This window comes from Zalophus californianus, chromosome 15 (genome assembly GCF_009762305.2).
Source record: "Zalophus californianus isolate mZalCal1 chromosome 15, mZalCal1.pri.v2, whole genome shotgun sequence".
NCBI classification, from domain to species: Eukaryota; Metazoa; Chordata; class Mammalia; order Carnivora; family Otariidae; genus Zalophus; species Zalophus californianus.
The window spans coordinates 80,945,125-80,958,410 of record NC_045609.1 but is presented as its reverse complement, the minus strand read 5'-3'; the positions used below and the strand labels follow the sequence as shown (position 1 = coordinate 80,958,410).

Here is a 13,286-nt window from a genome sequence, read left to right as displayed (position 1 = left end):
ACTGAGAGAGAAAACCCAGCAGCCCCTCCCTGGCCCCACCCCTGTTCAGTGTAAGTCCTTCTAGAACTTTCTCCACGCAAGCCGGGGTTTGTTAACAGCTTTTGGGTTGCGGGGTCCAGAGTAGAAGATGCTGGATAGAGAGAACAAAGAACCCAGGCATGTGTTTTGAAAGCCAGGAAGTCAGGAGCTGTGGGGCTGTGTCCCACAGTGGTGGGCTTCTAAAAGTAGACCATGGACCAGCCTGGCTCAGGGTTTGTAAATAGCAGAAACCTGGTCTCCCTTCCCACACATCTCCCGGAGTAGCCATGGAAGGGCATGGCTGTCTGGGGGCCCCACAGAGCTGGATCACGGATGTCCAGGGGCCCCCTGCTCAGGTGTGGCACAGAGACGGCAGACTTGCCCACCTTCACACAACCACAGGGGCAGGGCTGCTGTGGCCTGAAGACCTGAGACCCCCCTCTGTGAATTTCCCAGAGCTCTTGTTCGACCACCCAACACAATAGCATTGGATCGCTTCCCCTCCTCTTGGGTGAGGGTTCCAAGCCAGGTTTGTGTTGATTTAGGACAAATTAACAAACATGACATCTTAATGTCCAAGTGAAATAGTGGTATTGAGCTGAATGACCCTGAGGTCCCGGCTAACCCTGGCTTCTTGGCAGGCCACATCTGGGGTCAGCTCTTGCCCTGGGGAGCCAAAGGTGCCTCCTTCTCATGGCCCCATGCGTGCTCTCTGCCTAAGGCCCTGCCCCAGTGGGAGGGGGGCTGGCCCTACTGCTCATGAGGATGCACATGGCTGTCTCACTGGGATTCCACAAGGAGAGAAGGGAGATCTGCTAGCAGGTTCTTAGAGACATGTGATTCCCTCTTGTCCCAGAGAAGAACCCCCTCTTTGGTAACAAGTGGGCTACCTGCAGCTCTCTGAGGTGCTTACCTGGTGGTGGCTATGGGGCCCAATCCAGGGAGCTGGTAATTTCCCAGAGCTCTTCCCAGAGACCCCGATGGCCAAGCCAATGGCTCCATGCTGGGATCTGAACCCAGGCTCGTCTGGCTCCTGGATCTAAGCTCTGGAGAGACAGGAGACAGGTGTATGCAGGCAGATATCCTGGGAAACTGGGCCCTCTGGGACTTCTTCTGGCAGCCCAGAAGGGGGCTTTTGCCACCGCCGCGGTGGGCCAGCTTTGCTCTTAGGGTGCATTTGGGCCTGGGACGTGGGCAGGAGAGCACTCCTCACAACCTGAGGCCAGCCCCCCTTTCTTGTAACTTCATACAAGACCAGCCCCTCTTGGGCTCCCAGCTACGCTGTGACTCAGACTTAATGGGATCACCACGGGGTGGCAGAAATGGCGTGGTTCTGGCTGACCTCAGTTTCTTTTTTTTTTTTGAGAATGGTAGCTAGACTTGATTGTCCCCCCACTCTATGTCCGGATGACTCTCACAAAGCTGTTTCCCCCAGGCCAGGCTGAGAGACCTGGTTTCCATGTTAATCCGGGGAAGAAGCCATTCAGAGAGTTTCACCAAAACGCATCCCAGATCCACTTGGGTTGGGAGAGGCCACTGTACTTGCCTGCTGGGAGGCATGTTGAAGTTTTTCACCTCTCGTGGCTGGAAGCAGCCTTCACTGGCGGCACCGAGGGGCTGACTCCCTGGTCCACTTTCGCGAGCATCGATCTACCAGATGCATCAATCTCCCAGATGGTAACTAATTCAAAACAGCATTTTATTAAAACAAACTAAGACATCATGAATTAAATATAAAGTCTGCGGGAACCCTGAAGATCAAACAAGAGATACTGCAGAAATTTCACATTTGCAGAGAGTTGCTCTGAGTTACTCCTCCCAGGAGCCCAGATTGAAGTTTACCCTCCTCTGCCTGGGATGCCCTGAGAACCAGAGAGGGGGCTGGGAATGATCACTAGCTCCTGCCCAGCACTCCAGAGTTTGCAGAGTGAGGGCACATTTTGATCTCCCTGCATCCGAAGTACCCAGGGTGGTGAATAAGCAGTATGAATGACCTTTATCCACATTCCACAGGCAAGAGAGGGTAAGCCCAGGGTCACAGCTAGCCATGCTCATGCCTCCTGGCATGCTACCAACCTTTCTCCTCCACTTTCTCCTTTCTGGGTCTATACTCTGGGATGCCACAGGGCTGCCTGGGGGACAGGGATGGTTGGTCCTGACTTCTTGAGGAGAGTTGTGATTTGCTGGCTGGCTGCATCCCTGGCTGGGGATGAAGGCTCGTTTTTGTCCCTACAGCAGAATGGGAGAAGATGGCCGGCTGACCTTTGTTCAAGGACATTGCCACCTGAGTGCGTACGGGGTGGTGGGGGATGCCACAGTGCTTCTCTTTGCCAAAGGAATGTTCGGACTTCCTTTCTCTTATCTGTAGCAGGGCTCATGTGTGCATTTGGGAAGGAGTCTTGGGAACAGCCAGGTCCAGCCTTTGTCCCTCTGACCCAGCATCTTGTTCCTGTCCCATGTTCCCACCTGCTCCACACATTGCTCCAGGGGTATGGAGGAGAAGGCAGTGGCTGGGATGGTTCTAGAAGAAGGCCACCTGTGGACTCTTGCTTTTCTTCTGGAGGTTGGGGCAAGGAGGTGTTTGGTTGGTGTTTGGTCGGCTCAGGTTATATGTGGGTGCTGGGGATGGCCATGCAGTGTGTACAGATGAAGAACGTGCAGAGGACCATGCCACAGACCCCGTCCAACCTCTGCTTGAAGATGAACGTCAAACTGGGAGGCATGAACAACATTCTACTGCCCCAGGGGAGGCCGCCCGTGTTCCAGCAACCTGTCTTCTTTCTGGGGGCTGACGTCACTCACCCACCCACCGAGGACAGGAAGAAGCCTTCCATCGCTGCCGTCGTGGGCAGCAAGGACGCACACCCCAACCACTACTGTGCCACCGTGTGGTTTCAGCAGCACCGGCAGGAGATCATCCAGGACCTGGCCACCATGGTCCACGAGCTCCTCATCCAGTTCTACAAGTCCACGTGCTTCAGGCCCACACGCATCATCTTCTACCGTGATGGCATCTCCGAGGGCCAGTTCCAGCAGGTTCTCCACCATGAGTTGCTGGCCATCCGCGAGGCATGTATCAAGTTAGAAAAGGACTACCAGCCGGGGATCACTTTCATAGTGGTACAGAAAAGGCACCACACGCGGCTCTTCTGCACCGACAGGAACGAGAGGGTTGGGAAAAGTGGAAACATTCCAGCAGGCACAACTGTGGACACGAAAATCACCCACCCGACTGAGTTTGACTTCTACCTGTGTAGTCACGCTGGCATCCAGGGAACAAGCAGGCCTTCCCACTATCACGTGCTTTCGGATGACAATCGTTTCTCTTCTGACGAGCTGCAGATTCTCACCTGCTAGCTGTGTCACACCTACGTGCGCTGCACGCGGTCCGTGTCCATCCCGGTGGCAGCATACTACGCCCACCTGGTGGCTTTCCGGGCCAGGTACCACCTGGTGGACAAAGAACATGGCAGTGCTGAAGGAAGCCATACCTCCAGGCGGAGTAATGGACGAGACCACCAAGCGTTGGCAAAGGCAGTCCAGGTTCATCAGGACACCCTGCGCACCATGTACTTTGCTTGACATGTTTTAGTGTTTACGATTGTGTACCGAGTTGGATTCACATGAGATCAGCTACACTCAGACCAACAGATGCTCAGCCCTTCTCTGACAGCCAGCATCGAACATGAGACGTCATTGATTTTAGTAGATTCTCCATTTTCCAGAATGCCTTCCGTCCCAGATTTCAAACTTGGATTTTGAACCGCAGACCTGTATGAGACCCCACTGTCGTAGGAAATATGGTTTGCCAAAATCTATAAGCTGCTTATTAAAATAGAGTCCCGTGTTTCCTAAAAAAAAAAGGTTATATGTGGGAAAATGGCCCATCATTCCACCGGGGACCTGAATTTGTTCTTTCCTCCAGCCTTGGTAGCAGCAGGTCGAGGGGATGGGCAACTCCCCTCTCTGTCCTGTCTCCCTTGGACCACATGCTTTTCGACCCATTAGAACACAGTTGCAGCAGACTTCTGGTGGGGCCTGTGGTGGTGGGAGGCGAGCTTTCCAAGCCTCTGGGAGCTTGTCGGCACACGAACCATGAGCACACCCTTGCTGGGAGAAGCGTCAGCTCCTTATGCTTATAAGTGGCAGCTATTAAAAACCATGATCTTAGAAAGGTGAAATTAATGCTGGCAGCTAATAGGGAGGGCCCAGTGTAAGCCAGTCGTGACGACTGGCCCTTCTCAGCATTGGTACCATCTCAATGGTTTTATGATGAGTTGTAATCGGTCCCATTTTACAGGTGCAAAAACCAAGGCTTACCAAGGCCTCTGCAATGTCACCTGTCAAACCCTGAGCCCTTTTCCATGAAGCTCTGCAGGCATCGTTCCATTTTCATCTCCTAATGACCTTCCGGGCAGGTACTATAGTGATGTCATCCTATAGGTGGGGACACTGGGGCTCAGAGAGGCTCAGTGGTTTGCCCTAGTTATACAGCCAGGTGGTGGATCAGGCCCTAGAACTCTGCTCTGTCTGACCCCAGAGCCATTGCTCTTTACCACTGGGCAGGTGGGGTGCTCTGGGGAAGGAATATTCTTGCAATCAAGGGGCCAAAGCAGCTGAGATCACAAGATAGGGGTGATGCACAGGCCATGATTCCATCATCCACCCTCCACTGGTCATGGAGTAGAGATCATATCCCCACTGCTTAAGAAAGTCTGAGCCACCACATCGTGGTGGGCAGCGCATAAAGCAGTGCTGGGCACTTGATCAGCCTGTCCATGCGTGGCCAGGGGCTGGCTGTGAGCCTGTGGCTTCCTGTTGAGTTGAAAAGCCATGTCTGGGATTCTCCCCAGGCCTCCAAAGAAGCACAATAACCTAGGCAAGGTGATTTTTCTATAATTAAATTGCTACATTGTCATCTTTTCAATAAAAATGACATACTAGCATTTCTCTGTTCTCTTTGAAATTCATCACACACCTAGGAAATACAGAGATAGCCAAGAGCATTCAGAGCCCTTTTGCTTTGCGTGTCAATTCATTGCTTCATTCACCAAAAGTCCTTGCTTGGGGGCTGGGGTCCCCAGGCCTGTCCTCAGGGAACTCACAGTCTACCGGGGAGATGTAGAAGTATTTTGGGCAGCTCTAAAACTACACCTGTATTGATTGATTGACTTATTAACTCGTTCAATGAATATTTATTGAGGATCTATTATGTGTAGGAAATTGATTTTTAAATTATTCATATTTTGCATTCCTTTATTGGTCTTAGAATTGTAAAGTGCCTTGTGATATGTTCTATAAAAACCCAACAGACTTGTGACCTTGTTCACTTCTAGAATAAAGATCATCTTCTACAAATCGATTTAGACTGAGGGTTTGAGCATGCTCTATATGTCATGTTTTGAGTGTAAGCGAGAAGCATCCTGGTGTCTCTCCATCCTGGCTGTGAATTAGAATCATCTGGGGTGGGAGGTTTATAAAGGGTCCGTGCCATTGTCTGGGCCTTATACCTTTGGCTTCTGATTTCATAGGTTTGAGGTGGGGCTCTGCGAGAAAGTTGTCTTGTAAGACTCCCCAGGTGACTTTCCTGTGCAGCCATACTGTGAACCATTGGTCTATGCCAGTAGTTCTGAACCTTAGCTACATATTAGAATCTCTTGGAGAGTATTAAAAGGTCCCATGCCAAGCCTTCACCCAGTCTGCTAAATCAGAACATCTGGGGGGTGGCACCCCACCACCCATGTATGTTAAAGCTCCCCAGATGTTTCCAATGTGCAGCCAAGATTGAGAGCCCCTGGTCTGCTCCAATTTTATTTTATTTTTATTTTTTAAACATTTATTTATTTATTTATTTTATTTATTTGGGAGAGGGAGAGTGCGTGAGACAGAGGGCGGGGGAGAGAATCTGAAACAGACTCTGCACTGTGCACAGAGCCGGATGTGGAGCTTGATCCCCTAACTGCAAGATCATGATCTGAGCTGAAACCAAGAGTTGGATGCTCAACTGCTTGAGCCACCCAGGTGCCCCAGTCTGCTCCTATTCTCTGTTCACAGATGAGTTGAGGTTGGCACCACAGAGGCTGTGAGATTGGAGCTGGGTTTTGAAGGATGAATAGGAGTTTGCTAGGATACTCTAGAAGAAGATGGGGCATTTGCAGGTGGAGAAACCAGCGTGTGCAAAGGCAGCAGAGCAGGAAGGAGAGAGGAGGATTTGAGATGCAGTGTGACTAGAGCAGCATCAGGGAGGCTCCACAGGCGGGAGGAAAGCATGCTGCAAGCCAGACTCGTGACCCTGTGGCTCTGGCTCTGCCTGAGGAGTCCAGGTAGGAAGTGACTGGACCTGTTTGTGTTATGAACATCCTTGTTGGTGATGGAAGGCCTGGAGGGAAGGCTGGAAGTGGGGAGACCAAAAAAGAATTTGTTTCAAAAGCCTCAATGGGAGTTAGAGAGGCCCCAGACCAAGATGGTGGTCAGGGGGTGAAGGAGAACACGCATTCTGGAGACACTTCCAAGGGGCTGGGAGGGTTTGAAATGTGTCTGCAAATTCTATAATATGCTTCCCATGGAGAGGTAGCATTGATATCCCCTCCCCCTTGAAGTGGGAGGACAATATTTTAATGAGGATTTGCTGCAAACTGTCAAGGGGGCATGCAGAGCTCTCTGATGAAGGGGCAGAGGTGCACTTGTCTAACTTGATGATTTGGGGAGGGACGTGGATATTGGCCACCATGGAGCTCCCATACCCTTTGGACACCTCCAGCCAGTGACCCATAGGCATCTCTGATCCCACAGGTCCGAAGTGAGCTAGAAGCCTGGGGTTATCTCTCACTCCCCCTTCTTCCTCAGCCCTATATCTGGCTGGTCGCCAAGTCCCAGGGTCCATCTCTTCCAGTGACCATAGCGATAGTCATTTGATTTCATCCATGGATTGGATTCTGCAAGCCAGGAGTCCAGGTGGGACAGCTTGTCTCTGCTCCACAGCATCTGGGGCCCCAGCTGTGAAGACTCAAGGCTGAAGTGTAGAACCACCTAGAAGGCATCTTCACTTAGATGTCTGGCAAGTGATGCTGAAGTCATCTGGGACCTCAACTACATCTGTTGGACGGAGCACAAGCCTGTGTACATGGCCTCTTCTGTGGCCTGGGCTTTTTTCCGGCATGGCAGCCTCAGGGTAGTCAGATCTTTCTCAGTGGATATTAAGGGCTCCAGATGTGAGTGTCCTAAGAGAACCAGGACCTAGCTTCAGAAGTAATGCACTGTTACATCCACTGAATTCTGGTACCTAGAAGTTTGGCCTGAATTCACATAAAGTGAGGCAGCCGCTCCTATGTGGCTGGGTCCTGTGGTTCCCATGGTCTCTGTGCTTCCTGTGGTTCCATGGTCTATGGTGCCGTGGTTCCCATGGTCCCCATGGTTCCCGTGGTCTCTGTGGTTCCTGTGACTGAGGCCCAACCAGACCCAGGGTGGGAAGGGCTTCTGGTTGCTGGCTGTGTTTAAGGCCCAGCCATAGGACTTTGGGGAAACTTTCCAGGTAGGTTCAGCTCAGAGCAGGGAGGGGCCAGGTGGGGCTGGATGCTGGAAAGGAGACCAGGCCCAGGACCAGACACTTAGCTTCTCCATACAACCTTGTGACCCAAGGGCATTTTGAAGAGGCCTAAAAACCAAGCCCTTAAATCACTCAACTTTCTTTTTATTACCAAGTATGATGAAAGGTAAAATCCTCACCTGACCCTACGGCTTACCTTGGGGTGGTGTCTGGGCACAGAGTGGGGGTCCAAGAGGGGGCCGGTGTCCGTGTGGACTGGTGGCCACAGAGCTGGATGCAGTTGCTCACTGGCCACATCAAACCAGTGTATCCAAGCCTTGCTTTGCCTATCAGGGGTGTGTTGTGTGCGGGTCTATGTGACGGTACGTGTGTGTACATATGTATGTGTGTCAGTGTGTGCATATGTTTATGCGTGTGTCTGTGTGTGTATCTGAATCAATGGGTCAGTGTATTGTGTCTGCACGTGGGTGTATGGCATGTGTGCATGTGTGTCCGATTCTGAGTGTGTGTGTGGGGGGGCGGGTGTCAGAGTGTGTACATGTGTGTGCATGCATGTGTGTAGTTTCTCTGAACCCCCCCAGGCGTCCTGACTAGTGGGAAGAGGCGTTCTCTCCCTGTTGCGCTGAGCGGACCGTGGCTGGGCTCTGTGCTGCGTGCTGTGCGTGGTGATGGTTGACAGGGGCTGTGTTGTCCTCATGACAGCTTCGGTGTGCATACCTCTCTCATCCCCCCTGCCCGGGTGGGCCCGCGAGGCTCCAGAGGAGCTCAGGAGCTCCCCAACTTTCCTGAACGCTGAGGGGCTGATGTGGGCTCTTTGACTCCAGAGCCTGATGCTTGGCCTTGCTAACTCATAGAGCCAGGAGTATCCTGCTACCCAGGAAGGAAGCCTGGACAGCTGCTCCAGGCCAGAGAGCAGGACCTTTGATCCACATTCCAGTGCTGGAGTCCCGCCTCAGCTGGCATCTCTGCCCAAAGCCTCCCTGTCCCGCTACGGGACTCTCCACACAGACCCACAAACTCAACACCGCGAGGGCCTCCTTGGGTGCCTTGCAACCGCCGAGGAGCTGAGTAAGGCAAAGCCCCCCGCAGGCCTCATGCGGGGGAGATTGACTGCCCACCCCCCAGGGGGTTTAAGCGGTGGGCGGTAGATAGTCCTTCTGCTTGCAGAGTCCGGCAGCCTGGCGCTGGGCCAGGCCTCGGTGTCCCTTCATGGTGGACACACCTGGGTCAATAGAGCGAGATGGAGAGGACAGCCAATTCCAAGATGTCACTTTGCTGCTGAAATATGCTGATTTAAAAGAATCAAAGAGAGCGGGTTATTTATTGCCCAAGTCATTTGAAATGGAATTAGGTACCTAAATCAAATTTGCTATGGCTTCTTTTTTAACAGCCTCAAGAACGCAGAGTTTGCATTAACTCTGTGTACACGCAGGAAACTAGGCTCGTGGAGGAAGCTAGGTCCAGACGGGCCTCCGAGTCAAGCAATGAATTCAGCCTGTTCATTTATTACTATCAAAATGGCACGAATATATCATAATACAGTAGGAGTCGATAGCACCCCACCTTTACCGGAGAACTTCTAATTGTAACGTGGGGGTCGATCCTCCCAGTGGTTCTGGGATCAGGAAGGGCAGGTTCATCAGCCCCAAGCTGCAGGGAAGGAAGCGGGGGTTCAGACATTAGGGGACCTGGCTGGTTTGCACAGTCGAGGATGGGGGCTGACATCCCCCCAGGTCAGCCTGCTCCATATCCAGGGCGCCTTCTCCAATCGGATGATACCATTCATGATCATGCAGATCATTCTAGGTGGATATATTCGGTCACCAGGATCAAGAGTGGGAGGTGGTGTGAGTTTGGGAACCAAACCCCACCCTGAACTCCCCCGACGCCCCAGTGCTATTGCGAGTATTGGGGGATGAGGGGTAGGGTTGCTAGAGAGAAGAGGCGACACGAGCTTAAAGCTGCATTTCAGATGAACTGGGAAATATTGCATGCACCATAAATAAAAATTTATTTGTTGTTTATCTAAAATGAAAATTTCACTAGGCATCTTGTGTTTGCTCGTGTTTGCTGACTCCGGCACCCTGAGGTGGGGAGGAGTTCCCTCTTGCTACTTGTTCCCTCTCAATCTCTGGACCCTTTCTCTGTCCTGGCCACTGGGCCCCATTTTCCAGGTCAGCTCTCGAAGGGGAGGCGTGGATTCCCCCCCTTCTCAAGGAGGATGACTTGATCACAGAGGGGAAGTCGGGGGGCTCTGCAGATGGACATGGATTCAGCTCTTGTGGCCACGGCTGGCCGACCCCCTCTTTGCCACCTGTCGGCAGCCCAACCCCTCTGGAGAGAAGTCAGGTAAGGCCTGGCTTAGTTTGGGCAGGTCCCTTCACTTCCTCGTTTCCTCGTCTGCGAAAGGTGGGTGATGACGGCACCTGCCCTGCCAGGGTTGTGCTGGGGAGCAGATGTGCCCGTATTAGAAACGCTCTTGGCAGATGCTTGGAAAGCTTTTTAAGTAGCACAGATCACACGGGACCAGCCCGGATGCCCTGACTGTGGAGCCGGGAGAGGAGCGGAACCCGGAGAACGGAACCCAGAGTCCCAGCCAGCCCGGGGGAGGGGTGACAGATGACAGACGATGCAGGATTACTGGGAACGCATACTTGTCTTTGCTCCGGAGACATTATTTATATGTATTTTAAAAGAACTGCGATACCAGCTGTTCACCTGCTTCCTGGAATTCTGGGTTTGGAGGGGTCTCCTTAGGGCTGGTGGCAGTCTGTCCACCGAGGGAGCACTTGTTGGGTAGGAATGGACTTAAAGCCTCTGAGATGCTGGCTGTCATTCCAGCCCCGGGACCTGTCCCAACATCCCGCACCCAGTAGGGTGTGAGCCCCTGGGGCAGGGGACAGGTCGAAGTCGCCTCAGGGCCCTGCGTGGGGTCTGGCTGCCCTGTGAACCCCCCGACGTTTGCTGACAGAGTGGAGGGAAAATGGGTGGTCTGAATGGACTCTGCGTGGCTTGGAATAAAGTCCAGGACAAAGAGCTCTCCTGGAGGGAGTGGGGGAGGCGAGTGTCCTCCGTGGCGGCCCCCTTGTGGCATGACTGTCCCCACTAGCTCCGCGTTCCTTTCGCTGACAGCCTGAGAGGCCACACAACCAACTCCCTGGCCCAGGGATTACTGGCCCTCAGCCACAGGTACATTTTTTCCTTTAAGTAGAAGGGCCGTCAGCAGAGATGACAAAGGTGGGATGAGACAATGGATTTATGATAACAAACCAGGCACAAAAAATGGCACTTTCTCACCATTTTATGTGTAATTCCTCATCGAATCCCCACAACAGCATTGCAAGGTTGGTTTTATTATTACCTTTTTTAATTAAAAAAACACTTTTTGAGAGAGAGAGAGAGTGTGAACAGGAAGGACAGAGGGAGAGGGAGAGAGAATCTCAAGCCGGCCGTAGGCTCGGCCCTGAGCCCGATGTGGGGCTCGATCTCATGACCTGAGCCAAAATCAAGAGTCGGAGGCCTCACTGACTGAGCCACCCAGGCGCCCCAGGTCGGTTTTATTATTATTCCCTCTTCCACATCAGAGAGGGTAAGTGACTTCTTCAAGGTCATAGTCAGCACGTGGTGGAAATAAAGCTCGAAGCCAGGCCATCTTGCTCTAAGGGTAGAGCCCACCCATAGGCCACAAATACTGACCTTCTGGTTTTGCACCAGGGGCCTCCTGGGGACAGATCCTTCCAATCCCAAACCAATAATTATTCCAGTCAACAGCCTTCTCTGAGCATCTCCTCCATGCCAGGTTCTGGGATGGGCATAGGAGAGAGAGACAGAATTCAGATTCGGTTCCTGCCTGTAAGTTAGGAGGGAGACAGACAGGTATGAGCAGAGCAGTAGGTGGTGGGCACCATGGGCACCCAGGGGGCAAATGGCCCCGGTTGCAGATGCCCCCCGCCCCCAGCCAGACTAGCAAGGGGACATTACCACCTGCCCCTGGTCTAATGTCCAACCCCCCTTTCCAGACCTCTCCTTAGCCCCAAACACCAGGGCAGACTTGCTCACCCCTGTCTCCGGTCCCGCTCACACCCCAGCAGCTGCCCCGAGCAGCCCCATCCGGGATGGGCAGCTGTGCCTCCTGGTAGCACATGAACTTTTGCTTTCTGACACCCAGATCACCCAGAAGCCTGTCCTCCAGGGACACCAACCTTAAGTGTGTGGTGTGTGTCCTTCGTCCTTTTTCTGTTCCTGTCTGTCTCTCGGCCAAGGCAGTTAGATCATCTTGAATAAGATGTTTAATCCCTGGCCCAGAAGCCTACACCTGGAGTAGCAGAATCATCAATAATAATGAGGTTTATTGCATCACTTCTAGGGCTACGGGAAAGAACGATCGGCTCCTGGGGAAGCCCGAGCAGCAGGTGAGCAGCTCAAGCTCCAGGGGCCCAGACGACGAAGCCTCTGCCTCCCATCCTGGCCTCCTCCGTGGGGGCTGGCGGGGCTGTCAGGTTGCCTGCCATACTTTTGAATGTCTGAGGAGCGCCTCTCCTTCTGGCTGTCAGAATTCGACATGTTCCATCTTGAAGCTGAAGTCTGCAATCATATAAGTTCTCTGGAGCCAGACATGGTGGGGAATTTGGGGGAACATATTTCTATTTCAAGATGGATTGTGAGCATGCAAATACCGGGAGAGCTTCATTTTGTCTTTTAACATGGATTAGGGAGGAGAGCTGGTTACCATGGAGTATTTCACTCACTCACAAACAGCCACTTGCCGTGTGTTTATTCAGCGGTGGTTTGCTGAACACCTACTATGTGCCAGGCTCCAGGCAAGGCCACGGAGACTGAGACAGGCTGGTATCAGTGCCTCCCTGGAGGGCCTGTCCCTGGGAGGCCCACGTAGCCAGCACCAGCCGGGCCCTTCCTGGGGCTCTAACGCAGCTGCAGCTCGCAGTGGGGTCAGCAGGAGGAAATGATTCAGCAACAGTATCAGAGCACAGCTCACAGCCCACGTGCTGAGCATCTCCTTTTTCCCCCAGGAAGAGGTTAAGAGAGGTCAAGAGCCTGGATTCAAACCCCCTCCCTCGCCACTTCCTGGCAGGGTGGCCCTGGACCTGTTGCTTAACATCAGCTTCTTGAGGAAAGCAGGGCTAACTGTCACACATGCCAGTGGGCGTCTCGTGACATGATGCTGTCCTTGCCTGGAGCTGGGACGCGGGCACCGGCCGTGGGTGTAGCAGGGAGTGGTGCGCGGGGCAGTGAGGGGCTGCAATGCCTTACGGGCTGAGGCTGGAGGAAGGAGAGCTGCTCCCGCTTGCCTGGGCTTTACCAGCTTGGTGCCCCAGGGCCGGGAGACGCAGGACCGAGGCCCTGGGTAGGCAAGCCGTGTAGGGGGGTACAGAGCTGGTGTCTCAGTCTGCCGGCCTGTTTGTTGTTTTAAAAGAGCAATGACTCATGTGTGCAGGGCGTTCTCGGTGAATGTTTCCAGTTTGCAAACACCCCCTGGGCAGAAAGGCTGACCCTGAGCTCTAAGCTTCATCCTATTGGGCTCTGCTTTTTTTTTTTTTTTTAAAGATTTTATTTATTTAGTTGAGAGAGAGAGCATGAGGGGGAGAGGGTCAGAGGGAGAAGCGATGTGGGACTTGATCCCAGGACTCCAGGATCATGACCTGAGCTGAAGGTGGTTGCTTAACCAACTGAGCCACCCAGGGCTCTGCTTGTGGTCATTTTC

At 53.0% G+C, this 13,286-nt stretch overlaps 1 pseudogene; it reads left to right on the top strand.

Annotated features, from left to right (window-relative positions):
• The first annotated feature begins 2,628 nt into the window (after positions 1 to 2,628).
• On the top strand, positions 2,629 to 3,626 carry LOC113923753 (annotated as a pseudogene).
• The last annotated feature ends 9,660 nt before the right edge of the window (positions 3,627 to 13,286 follow it).